This window comes from Montipora foliosa, chromosome 7 (genome assembly GCF_036669935.1).
Source record: "Montipora foliosa isolate CH-2021 chromosome 7, ASM3666993v2, whole genome shotgun sequence".
NCBI lineage: Eukaryota > Metazoa > Cnidaria > Anthozoa > Scleractinia > Acroporidae > Montipora > Montipora foliosa.
Window position 1 is genome coordinate 2,188,929 of NC_090875.1, and position 13,150 is coordinate 2,202,078.

A 13,150-nucleotide genomic window follows, 5' to 3' on the forward strand; every position below is an offset into this window, starting at 1 on the left:
CCATCAAAACTTTTTAACAATTGAATTGCTTACACACTACTTACAATACAATGCACTTACAATCGTAGGTGCTACTTACAATAATAAAATTGCAATACTTACTCTACAAAACAATTTGATTACTTTTAAAACTTTTTTTCTTTTTATATATTTCTTAAATAACAACATTTACTTACACTGGAATACAATAATACAATACATTACATAACATACATGTATTCAGTAAGCTATAAACAAAAAAAAAGAAAAGTCATTACTACGATTTCTCAGCTAATTTATTAATCTAATCCGTGTACGCATGGCTTCCTTTTAAATCGTTAATATTAAACATGTTTTAATTTAATTTAATTTGTTTATTTGGTTGAGGTTTAAGATTTAAAAGGTACTAAAGAAGATAGAAAACTAGGAAATCTTTCTATTTTTGGCAGTACTTCCTTTGTTTTGCAGGACCATATGTAATATCTGGCAAGAAGGAAGTAAAAGTATTGCTTTGTGTTGAATAGGGTGTCCGATCTCAGGCCAATTATTATGTCGGGAGTGAAAATGTTGGATTTTAGTTTTATTTGATTTCCGGCCAACCATTTTGTAAAGCCCTGCCAAAAACAAGACGTTTCGCTACACAACCAAAATAAATGAAAAAGAGACTCCTTTTCCATTCTACAAAAGGTACCAAAAACCGTTTTCTCTAATGCCTATTTTATTTAGAAAATCATTAGTCGCTAAACGCCTATGAAGTAGTTAAAATTGAAAAATAATTGATTTGGTAGATTTAGTGCTGCAGAAAGGGAGTTTGTAAGCCATCTCCCAGTCAATTGTTTTGGAGCACTGAAGGCTGCAGTTGACACACCATTTCTCTTGGCTTTTCCTAGGGCTGCTCTGTTTAGCGCTGATCGGCTTTTTGTAAGCCAATCTATTTGGTTTAGGAGCTTTTATGAAGTTTTCTACAAAAGTGCTGAAATTTCTTGTTTTTTCATTTTTGTCTTCTATGGCATTCCTTAACAATCTTATGCACGATACCACCCCGTGATAAACAAGAAAATTTGTTTTGACGTCGAAGCGTTCCTTGCATTCAGTGAAAGATAGCAGGTTATCTGTGTCTTTCATTAAATGCCTGACGTTTTGTATTCCTTTGGAAGACCAATTCTCACAAGTGAATTTTGTCACAGAGCTAAAGAGAGCAAATTTAAAACAATCTTACTCCAAGCTGCCTATCAAGGCTATTCAAAACTAAGAATTCTCAATACTGCCTCAGAAACTGGGACTTGGAAATACCTCGTTTTAACACCACAGGTTATGGCAAACATACAATAAGATATAAGGTCCGTATATCTTGTCCAAACTCAGTAAAGAATTAAGGACATCACCAACTCTTGTGATATTTAAGACTAGAATAAGATGCCTTCAAGATGGCGGTCAAGATGGCGAACGCACATACCCGTGGTTTGGAGACATTTTTTTGTACATAAACACCCGGGAAATGGCAGCCAAGGCAGAAATATTGAAAACAATGTTCAAAACACACTTTGTGCGATGCTTTCAAGTAAATTTCAAAACATCCGTTTCCACCTTCCGTTCTCCTTAAACGTAGTTTTGAAGGAAAGTTGGCCTGCCAGTTAGTAAGTCTGGTTACTTAGTTAATTCTAGGACAAGTAATGGCGCCATGCACGAACCTTATTTTAACCAACCGGATACAATAGGTGGACTGCTTGCTTAAGTTTTAGCCTTTTGTTTCATTTCCTCTCGCCTGTCTGATCATCCATAGAGTATCCCACCAAAGGGTACTCATGAATATTTACAATGATTGTAATCAGTATGCCATTTCTCGTTTCTTTTTATATCAATAAGTGTACGCAGAAAAACCATTTTTCTCCCTTAAACAAATGAAGAATTTTCGCCCCAATCAGCAGCCACGTTAGAATGCAGGCTGTTCCTTTGGCTGTCGCTCGTTGAGAATGTTACAGCGATATCTGTTGTTTATATTTTGGTGCCATCTTTAGCTGATCTCAGGCTTCGTATAAGAACCGTTTTTCCAGTGTTATTTGCATACTATAACGGCTTCGTAAAGCTTAGCATGTTATAATTCTTAAAGAGGTTTTTATTTACAAATACCTAGAACATGCAAGTGGCGGAGGACGAAGCTTCGCACGCAAACCTTATCGATGACCTCAGCGGGATGTCATTGCCGCTCACAGTCAAACGGGACCTTCAGAAGACAGACAATTTTGCACTTATTGCAGAAACTCGCCTTGTGTGATTCTTTCTGAGAATCTACCATCCAAACTGAAAGCACACGGCCAGCCACGCATGACAAATCATACTAAGAGGAAGGGAGATTATAAAGCATTTTATACCATATTGAAAAGAAGAGGATTGTGGTGTGACCCTATTTATTTACAGTGAAAGGAAGCGCTCGGCTGTTACGTTGAGGATGTGCGGGAAGTTATGCCAATCTGTGGTGTAGAAAACGTAAGGAAACTGTGGCCAAATCCAGACAGGGTGCCATATTGTGGTCACCGTCAGTCATAAAATGTTGTACCATACGTTATCATCAACAATAGAAAGATATGATTTACCAAACCATGTACACTGTTTATGAGAATAGCAGGGGTGGGTTGGTAGGTAATAAATAACAAAACTTCAATCCATAACTTTTTTTATTCTTCTATTTATTCTTCCGTTTCTAATTTTCTCAATGTAATCGCCAAAGTAAAAAATCTGTCTTATTCATTCAAACTCCTCTTCTGCATGGGGCGCCAAAATCGATCAATGGATTGGGTGCAGATCACTGTAGAAACAAAACATTTGTGATGTGTCAAGCAAAAATAAAATATCCAAGTCACAATGTGACATTACACCGTTCTTTTGGGATGAGAAAGAACAATACTTATCTCAGCAGGTCTCCTTTTCATCTGTCGACATTTGGAGGCACAGATAGCTGCTGGAGCACGTCCACATAAAATAGTCAGCATGGTATACTGTCTGAAAACAAGAAGATCAGTACATTTCATCTCCGTCTCGTTTAAGAGCAATAGTAAGTTGAGCAGATTTTCGATAACAATTGGCCGAAAAAGAAGCAGAAACCCTAACATAAATGACATAATTATGTAGTCCTTGACAGGTTTTTCTATCTTTTTTCGTTTTTTTTTTTTTTGCAATTCTTCAACACAACCAGCATATGAAAATGAATATAAAAGAGATATGTTAACACTAATATTAATAAAATAATAACTGTAACCAGCTGTAATAATAATAATAGTAATAATAGTAATAGTAATAATAATATACAACTGTAACAAAAACAACATTGATGAGATGTAGGCAAAACAAATCATGCTCCCGGGCACTAACAACAAAAACAATCATAACACCGGGTAATAATAATAATAATAACAATAATAATAATAATAATAACAGTACACAACTCTTATAATAACAACATCATATATTTCGCTTCTTATCAGGTGGGATATCGATAGTCAACATGTTTTACGATACACATAAACACGGAGATACAACCAACCATTTGATCGAGTATGGCGCTAATATTGCAGCTTCAGCCAGCGCAGACATTTTATAGGCAACTGCTACATAGTTTTTTGTAATCATTGTAGGCTCAGGAATAAGAAGAAATCACTCCTTGGGACTGGTAGCGAAGCCTCGACAGAGACGGATTCGAGCGAAATGGTGGGCTGTTCAAATTCGTGGAAACAGCGGGATCAATATTTCGGATCATTCAAGTTTTCCGGTAAACTAAGGAAAGAGCACTCGATAAAAATCGACACGATACCACAAGCACTCGATATGCGGTTATGACGCCTCGATCGTGGTGTCATTAATGAGGGAGATTCGGCCCGAGTCCAGATCTTGAACTGACGAGGGATCACTCGTTTGTGCCATCTTTGATAACTTCATTGAGGTTACATTATTACGCAGTTCCATGTGCAATACAAAGGACAGCTCGTGTAAGGTGTTACACGATAAAAGGAGACTCGATCGTGATCAAAACGAGGGAGATTCGGCCGAGGATTCTCGCAATACAGTCTATGTCCAAAACGAGGGAAGACTGAAAAAAGGAGATCCCTCGATCGTGATCAAAACGAGGGAGATTCGTCATACACTCGAGGAAGAGTCGGATCCACGAGTCGTTTCAAAGATTGACTTGAGTTTGCACAGCAACACCAACATAACCGAGGCTTCATAACAGCATGTAATAAGCAACTAATGAAGTTGTCATATACGATACCTATAGATATCAGCGTGCGACTATTTCAGGACATTCACTAACTTAACAGTTCATTCCTTGTCGACTTTTCGAAGACATGTTAAAGGAAAAGAGGGAGGTAAGAACTCTTTACGTTTGCTGAATCAAACTTTCATTTGTAACCCCCAAACTCTTAACGATAACGAGGTCAAATATTTGAAAATATCAACGTGTTGAGGTTTTCAGGGGATTAGCCTAGCTTAGGTAGGTAAACTGCCAAATGAAGAGAATATTTGTCCGGTTGACTCCCGATATCATTCTCATGTCTCTGTATGTAAAGTTCCACATAAACTCTAAAAGACTTACTTTTTGTTCGTTCATATTCATCGGCTATCATGTCGTTACAATTTACAGGCAGGTGTCAGCGAGTGTGAAAGCTAAAAATGTCGCGGTGCAGACTAACGGCAAATCTTGCAAACCACTTAATTTCAAGTTAAGGGGACACCTCGTAACAGCAGAGGAAACTCAGCTTAATTGGAGCCACTTAATTGTTAAAGGAATAAATGTGAGTACACAAAGTTCAAAACCTTTATTTATTTAAATCAAGTAATGGTACGGCCCCGACACTCATCCATAGAGTTGAATACACCAACAATCAAAAGCAAGATTCCCAAAGACGTTCTTACATTAAGCTCTTCAGGTGGAAATTTTTATGATTTCTGGAATAACAAGGGGGAGAAATTTCCATGGCCAGCGAAATTTTAGCCTTCATAACAATGCAAATGGATCTAGCTTTGCAACTTATGGCTTCTCGTGAACTCCAAACAGTAAGCTTTCTGATACGGTAAAAAGAAAAACAAAATTAACATGTAAAATACACTTTCTAACATTAATAAATATACATGCATGCTTCATTTTGCAAGAACTAAAGTTAGTATAAAAGAGATATATATTAAATTCAGAAGGTAGAAAGCTGTATAAAAATCTTTCCCAATCAAGTACAACAAAGTGAAAATGATACATAGGCTAGAGATTGTTAACTAAGAAAGATTTCTATTTGTTTGAAGATGTTCATTTTTTTTGTCACTGTGAGTTTTTATTTTTTATTTTTTTCGTTCCACTTCAGTTTTAGAAAGACAGTAAGTAAATGAAGTCATTTTCTTTTTTTGGCTCTCTGAGTGGTTATCAACAAAAGAAAAATACAGTTTAAATAAACGCTTCTCCTTTCAAAATGACTCAAGCATTCAGTACTTTTTACATTGGATCTAAAAAAAGAAGTAATTTTTTTGTTTAGTAACTAGTCTAAAAATAAGTGCCCAAGTGAGGCTTCATTTACTTAACTAACTTCAGAATCTGAGGTAATAAATGATTATCTTAATTTTGAGCTCTCCGTCTCTGTTCACCCATTTAATAATGTCCTTTAAGCTGATACCCTGCATTTCTCCCTCTTTAAGCGTTGTATGCTGTAGGACAAATACTTCTTCCTTCTCCTCTCCTGGCATCATCACAATCCTGAAATATGAAGCAATCAGTGTTTTGATGAACTCAGTCACTGCTCATACCAAAGTTTCCAGCTTTCCAAAAGCATTCCGGTTCAAAATGTCTGTTTTAGTACCTTCAAAAGAATTTGAAGCATCTTAAAGTGGTACTACGACCAAAAGAAAATTTTGTTTTTCCTTTGGATTTCAAAACTATGTTAACTAAACACTAACTCACCCAAGTTTTCAGTTCTGGTTTTAAAAAGACACCTGTTTATTTTAGCTGGAATTTTCTTATTTATTGGTCGGCCATTACTAACTTTAAAATCTTGAGAGAGCTGGGTCGAGGAGAAAATGACGTCAAACGCACACTAGTTTAATGCGTGTGTACGCTGCCTAATTAATATGCAGCACGGGAGTTTCGGGCTTTCAGACTTTTCAACCCGTGTTTTGCATATATAATAAATTGCCTTTACACGCTGAAATTTTAAGCTAGTGAGTAAATGACGTCATTTTCTCTAGATCCAACCCTCTGAGGTCCAATCGGCCAGTTTTGAACGTGAGTAATGGCGGACCATGAAATCCAAAGCTTAAACTCAAAATAAACAGCCTTTGGATAAAACTCAACGCTCAAAATTTTGCCAGTTGTTAAGCGAACACGCTTTCAAAATCTGAAGAAAAAAAGGAAATGATTTTTTGATCATAGTACCACTTTAAAACTACCGTAGTGAGGCAGGATCACTTTGATTAAGAAGACCGTACATTGTTTAGGCCACAAATACCGTGGTGTATAGTTAATACTGCTGTTCACCGGGGTACCTTTTAATTCATAGAGATTTGTTTTGCATTTTAGTTGTGTTTGTAATTACCTTATCTGTACTGTTTGGGGTTGGCAAGAAGCCAAAAGTTGTACAGCTAGTTCCATTTTCTTTGTTATTACAACTCTCCATTTCTTTTTCCCCATGGAAAAAATGTCACTGGTAATGGGCATTTCTCCTCCTTGTAATTGCAGAAACCCTGGAATGTTCCACGTAAATGAGAAGACTTTATCTTTTGTTGGGGGCTTACATTCGTTGCTAGGGTTCTAAAACAATCAAAACAAGTATTTCGTCTTAATGGCATTAAATGAAAATGTACATCACACCTTGGTGACAAATTGTTGAATTGTTTCCTAACAACCATGTGCAATTATGACTCAAGTATAAAAAGAAATGCACTTTCCAAATCAAACAGATTTGTTTTACCTGGAAATTGTAATGGAAACAAAAGTCACTTAGAAAAGGGAATGGTACTTGAGACAGAAAGATGCTCTTATTGCATGTGATGTGTCACCTTAAGAGAAATCACATTATAAATAACAAATAAAGTAACGAATGACAATTTGTTTGTTTTGGTTGTTTAGGTTTGCATTATGAGTCGCTTATGCCCAAAAACCCAAAGGTTTAGAGATTTTACTTTTAGTTACTGACAAATTGTTTCTTCAAATCAGGTAACGTTATTATAAAGCACCATCATATTTTTCCTCTTTTTTTCCACAAGTTATTCACTCTGAGGAAGGGCTAATGCATGAAACGTCAGCTCTCACGTTTCTTTATGGTAGTAAATTTACCATATCAACCCAACCCAGTCGATGAACCCATTCCTATATTTTGCTGTTTCAGGGAAAAGACAAATTACATCAAGTTAAACAAGCAACTTCCTTTGTCTATCCCCTCTTTCTTCCTTTCCGAATAAGAACATCATAACAACTGTACAATATAAGTATTTACCCCCTTGTTTAAGAGGCGTCGCAGTCGCTGGATCTCTCAGCATTGCAATCTGTGATGAGAAGCAGCAGCGTGGTCGTTGTGTTCCCGCATGTCGTGACGCTTTTTTATGGCCTTGCATCCAGGCACCTGACATGCCAGAGCCTTGTTCTTACAAGTGCTCATGTGTAAAAATATGTGGCTTCTGAAAGCAAATAAGCATCAAGAAGCTGGGTCAATTTACGTAATTGATATGGGATACTGTGTGGCGGAGAGAGTGACGCAAAACCGAGATCTGTCGTACCCTCGAGTGCTCGTTTCCTTTCATACCAAATTGAAAAATTCCTGCCCAGTGAAGCGCAAAGGGAGGTACTTGCATTAGTTGTTTCGATAACAAATTCCGTACATTGTTAAAACGTTTTTTCGTGTTTTCAACCGATGAAGCTCTCTTTCATCGTACTGTCTATTTAGCTCGAGGACTTGTTCATTTTCTCTTTTTTTTTATTACTTGGACAAAAGGTTTTGATGAAATCAGATGTTTTCACAAGGCTAGAAGAGAACCTAACCTGGTACGCCTTTCTAAATGAATTTGTAACCTTCCTGCGTTAACTAACTCTGCGCGCCCTTATTTCAACTTGGCGGTACTCGTGCTTCTATACGCCCTATGCGTAATTGGAATAGTTGCTCTAGAAAAATTGTTTATAATGCTTTAAATTGGGCTACACTAAGCGACAGTAGCTTGAAAAGCGTAAAGCTCATATAACTGATTTTTTTAATTTAGTGAATCAATCGTTACAATATACGTTTCAAGGAGATTTTCATTTGTAATTTGCTCTTCATCACATTAAATGTTGAGCAACTAGTAAGCCACTAATGTTTTCAAGTGGCTCAGTCTCGGAGTCTATCCACAAAGTCTTAGCGAAGGTTTTTCCTACTGTAAAAGTAGAAGAAATTTTTAAAATCTCGTGCCAATAAGTTTAGAACCCCTTTCTCTCCCGCTCCCTATTTTATTTTATTTATTTATTTATTCTTCTTCTTCTTCTTACCGGTATTATTTGGTCAGTAATAAGGCAGATAAGCACAATTTGCATGTAGTTGTTGCTTTTGCCTAAGCGTTTGCCAAAGGTCGGCTCCATTTTGAGCCTATTAAATCATACCTTGGTAATGATGTCTCACACCTAAGAGGGCAATGCTCCATTGCATCTCCATTGCATCTCTCTTTACAGCTCGCCTTCATTCCGAACAACGGATCCTTTTCTTCCCACATGTCTCTTCGTGAGCCGGCATTTCCTCACGTGGCAATTGCTGTTCGCAGCCATCTTGTTCACACGTCACTTCTACCTTTGGGCACCGTTTGTAGTGGCTTTTCGCTGATCCATAAACTCCTGTCCAGTCACAACCGCTAATCACGCACCGTACGGGCATCTCTTTTGTTAAATTGTCCAGTGCGATGTTCACACTGAGTGTCTCGTCGTTTATGACCGCCCTGCAGATTGGACAAGTCGGATTGACGGCCTTCCTTACGTGCTCCTCCATGCAAATTTGGCACCCAGAATGACCGCATTTCAAGCTAACGGGTTTCAACATAGTTACAAAACTAAAACGTAACAAAACAGTCATTGTACTGAAGGCAGTTATAGGAGTTGTATGAGAACGATTCCATAGGTGATTTAATTCAGATAAAAACTCACCAAATACAACACTGTAACCTGTCATCCACAGAGCCTGTAAGGACACAGTTGAAGGCTACGGCTGACGCTGACTGTGACATAATTCGGCAATTAATCGACGTTAGACAGTTGAAGTAATATGGCTGTATAAAAGAGCTATAGGTTCCCAAAGACTGGACGAGAAGCTCACTCCAACAAAGAGGACAGTAATAGCTTACTTGTAAATGCAATGGAATGTTGTCAAGTTTCCTGTGCCCTGTGGTTTCTCCTCATTGGACAGATGGCTTTAAAAGCTGCGAAAAAAGGGATTGACCGATGAAATAGTTCGGTCACTCTACAAATAATAATATCCGAAACCGTTGAATGAAAGGAGCCAAGGAAATGAAATGTTATAAAAGACCAATGCATAAATAACCTCATCAAGTGTCAAGTCTGTGTGACGAATCGGTTCCTAATTTTTTCCGAAGCCTTTCAAATAAGTTTCACGCGGCCGGAAATGAACTAAAACATCTGGACAGTGTCTGGAATTCACTTTGCGATGAAAGCGCTTTCTTTCCGCTTGTGAGCATTCTTGTGCATAAACTCATCTCCTAAGATTGAAAACGTTTCGGAGGTTAAAGGTATCTCTAAGTGCGACGCAACTGAGGTGAAAATTGCTGTATTTGAATAACGAAAACCGTTGCGAAACTGTAAACCAACAAACCTGGTGTAAATCAAAGTTTAAAGAACCTCGCGATTTTCATTTGACAGTTGTTGATCGAACTTTATATCTTTCTTGTTTTCCATGGTAATGTACGATAAGCCTACGACAGCTATCCCCGGGAGGAAGAGGGGGGGGGGATTCACATATAAAAAGTGGAGGGACGCTCGTCGTCTCCCTTAGGGGTGTAAATTTCGGATTTTGGTCTCACTTAGGGTGTTCATGTAGCCGTGAAGGTCTCCTTTAGGGTTGCGGGCGAAGAAATATGAAAGTGTATATTTACTACGTATATTTTAAATTCTCTTTATTTACTCTTTTTGAGGTTAAAAAAAAGCCTGAGCCACGCCCTGGTTGGTCTCCTTTAGGGTTTAAATTTAAAATTTACAACGAGCATCCCTCCCCTTTTTATATGGGAGTTCCCCCCCCCCCCCCCGGGCAGTTATCGTTAAAATAAAAAACTACACCAAGAATAAACTATCACCCCAACTTTTGTCATACGTCTATTGATCATTCTAGCTCAAAACGCAGAAGAAGGTTTCATGGTTGGTTGTTGCCTTTCTTTTTATTTTCTTTCTTTCGTTTATTAATAATCTACATTTGGTCTGTTTAAAGGAGGGTGTCTTCACTTAAAATGTTGCATTGAGAACACTAAGTTTCGTGCAATTGACAAACACTCTTTAAACTTATGAGTGCAACGATAATTAAGTCTAAAGAGAACGCTTGGACCGTGTACCTGATATTGTGAAAATTTTGGAAACACCAGATCTCTTTTGTCTGTTCCCGTATATCTCGAAACACTGGAGTAATATCGAAATTTAGGTATTACCTTTCAATTAAACGACTAAGACAAATATACTATAACATAATACATCATTATATTTCTTATGGCATATTAGCTTGGGGAAGTGTATACAAAACACATATAAGAAAAATTCAAGTGAAACAAAATCATATTTTAAGATTAATATTTTTTGCCAAATCATTTGGTAGTGAAACAGTGAAAGCCAAACCTTTGCTAAATCTACTAGGCCTTTTACCAGTTAATAATATTTATCCTCTACAAGTTTTGAAATTCTCGCATTCATGGCATAAAGGCCTCTTTCCTGAAGTTCTCGACAACATGTGTCAATATGCTAGTAATATACATGGCTACAATACAAGATATGCAGCCAGGCATAACCTTTATAAGCCGAACGTACGAACTAAGGTAAACAATAAATTTATTTCATGGCAACCGCTATTTGGAAAGAACTTTCAGGTCACTTAAAAATACTCATACAAAGTGTGTCTGCTTTTCCGAAGCAAATTATACGTTATTTACTGTCAGAACAACAAATGAACTAATTTTATTTTATGGTGACCACCTAACATACGTTAACATGTTACATGTACAAAACTGAGTTCTTCCTTCCCTTTGCTGTTTGCCTTTTGTCTGCTATCTAGAACCTAAATTAGCCAGGGATCTAACAAGATAACCAAGCGGTTCATTTAGCTTCCTTGCTCCCACATCATTTCCACTAATAATTAATGAAACACTATATGTTTCCTTTACAAGATTGTAATGATCAACCAGGTTCACCAAAAAAAGCATAATAAAGATTATTGTTATTGTTATTGTTATTATTGTTGTAATTATTATTATTATTATTATTATTATTTGTTTATAGCATAATGTTACCTCTTTAAGCCCAGCTAACATTATGCTGTCCCCCACCTTTCACCTTGTGTACGCCGCGCAATGAACCTGTTACCCTATATTTTCTGCTCAGTGCTAAAAACGTAAACGCCAATAATTTTTTTTCTAGGTCGTTCGCAACTGTCAGCTATAAAAGAAGTGCTTCCTCCCTTTCGCACTACGTATACATAAACTAAGGAAGAAACTTAAGTTCCTCTCGGATGTCGTTGGCATTTGTCAGTAGTGTGCACTTGAGCGAAAATCAAAGGCTACTATTCCAAGCAGTCTTTAGTGTGCATTGATTGCTGTCTGTATTCTAGCGATAATCTCGCATATCCAGTACGTCTTGTGCAAAGACGTCGCTCTGCTTGGGTGGGAAGAGGAAGGGGGTTGGGGAAAGGAGAGAGGAGAAAGAGAGACTTCCCTATGAAATCAGCGGGGTTGCACGCCGTACTCTTCAAACTTTTAGGGGTGGTGCTACTCTGGTCGCGCCCACTTGAATTAATGGAAGAATGTTCGATAAGGGGATGCGGGCAATACCACCGGAGAGAAGACATTGCATCACAGGCGACTAACAGATTGCGGGGCCATTTCAACTTGGTAAAAAGAGACGGAACGAATTTTGTGGCAGTCGACGAAGGTTATAATTTTGGTACGGTAACCAATCAGTGAATTGACATTGGCGATCACTATGTTATACTTTTAGCAATTTGAGGATTTGTGAGAGCAAAGATACATTGGCGCTAGCATAATACCGTGAATGTGGCTGCTCAATATAGAAAGCAGCCCCTTACCCAGCATACATTTAGTAACTTACTGTGATCTTTTATGGCTAGAAATAAACAGGCGCAGTTTCTAATTTTACAATCCTGTAGAGTTTTCTTACCAATCCATACTTTTGGAAGTCTTACCACTGACGATGTAAAAAGTTTACAGCGACCCGTAAGATTAATAGAGAGGTAATCGCGTAGTTACTGGCTCATTAAGTCTCCTTATGATACGGACGACAAAGTGCCTCGAAATAAATACTACAATAGTAGTTTGATCTACGCAGAAAAGAAAGGAATTGGCCTAATAATCAAGTAGAGACATGTTGACACGATACAGAAACCAGCAATACAGAGAAAAACCCATGGCCACCAGTAAGAACCTAACTACGAATCTGTAAACCTAAAATTGGTTAGCTAGGCCCCTTCTAAACAAGAACCTGTTCACCCTAAAAATTGCAACAGGTTTTTATTTTTCAAAATCTAAAAATTAATGATAATGATGATAACGATGCTTCGTTTTTAGTGGAAGTGCACTTAGCTATCTAGCTAATTCACAGCCACCCCAAACTGATTAAGAACCCCAACTGGCAGGAAGCAACCAGTTGGTTATCTAAAAAGCGTGATACCTATAACGTACGCACTCTAAGTTAGCAATTAAGATGAGTTAACATTTAGAGTTCTCTACATCCTCTTCGAAAGATGAGCATTACTTTACGCTAGAGATGATGATGTGTTATTAACAGAAAATAGTATCTTTGGTCCGCATTCCGCACCTTTAATACGTCTTGCCATAGGGACGACATTTTAATCTGTTCACTTTAAGTTGTAATGGGGAAAGGAATTTTAACAGTAAATGTGTACATGTTAATGGCTTGAAGATTCATGTGATTGTTCGATTTATTGTAGTCATT

General features: G+C 37.5%; 1 long non-coding RNA gene across 1 annotated transcript; it reads left to right on the top strand.

Moving 5' to 3' along the window:
• The first annotated feature begins 4,621 nt into the window (after positions 1–4,621).
• LOC138010571 (uncharacterized) lies at positions 4,622–9,660 on the top strand. The gene is made up of 4 exons (XR_011124492.1): positions 4,622–4,766; positions 7,082–7,168; positions 7,944–7,993; positions 8,651–9,660. It is a non-coding gene; the product is annotated as an uncharacterized lncRNA (long non-coding RNA).
• Positions 9,661–13,150: the final 3,490 nt, after the last annotated feature.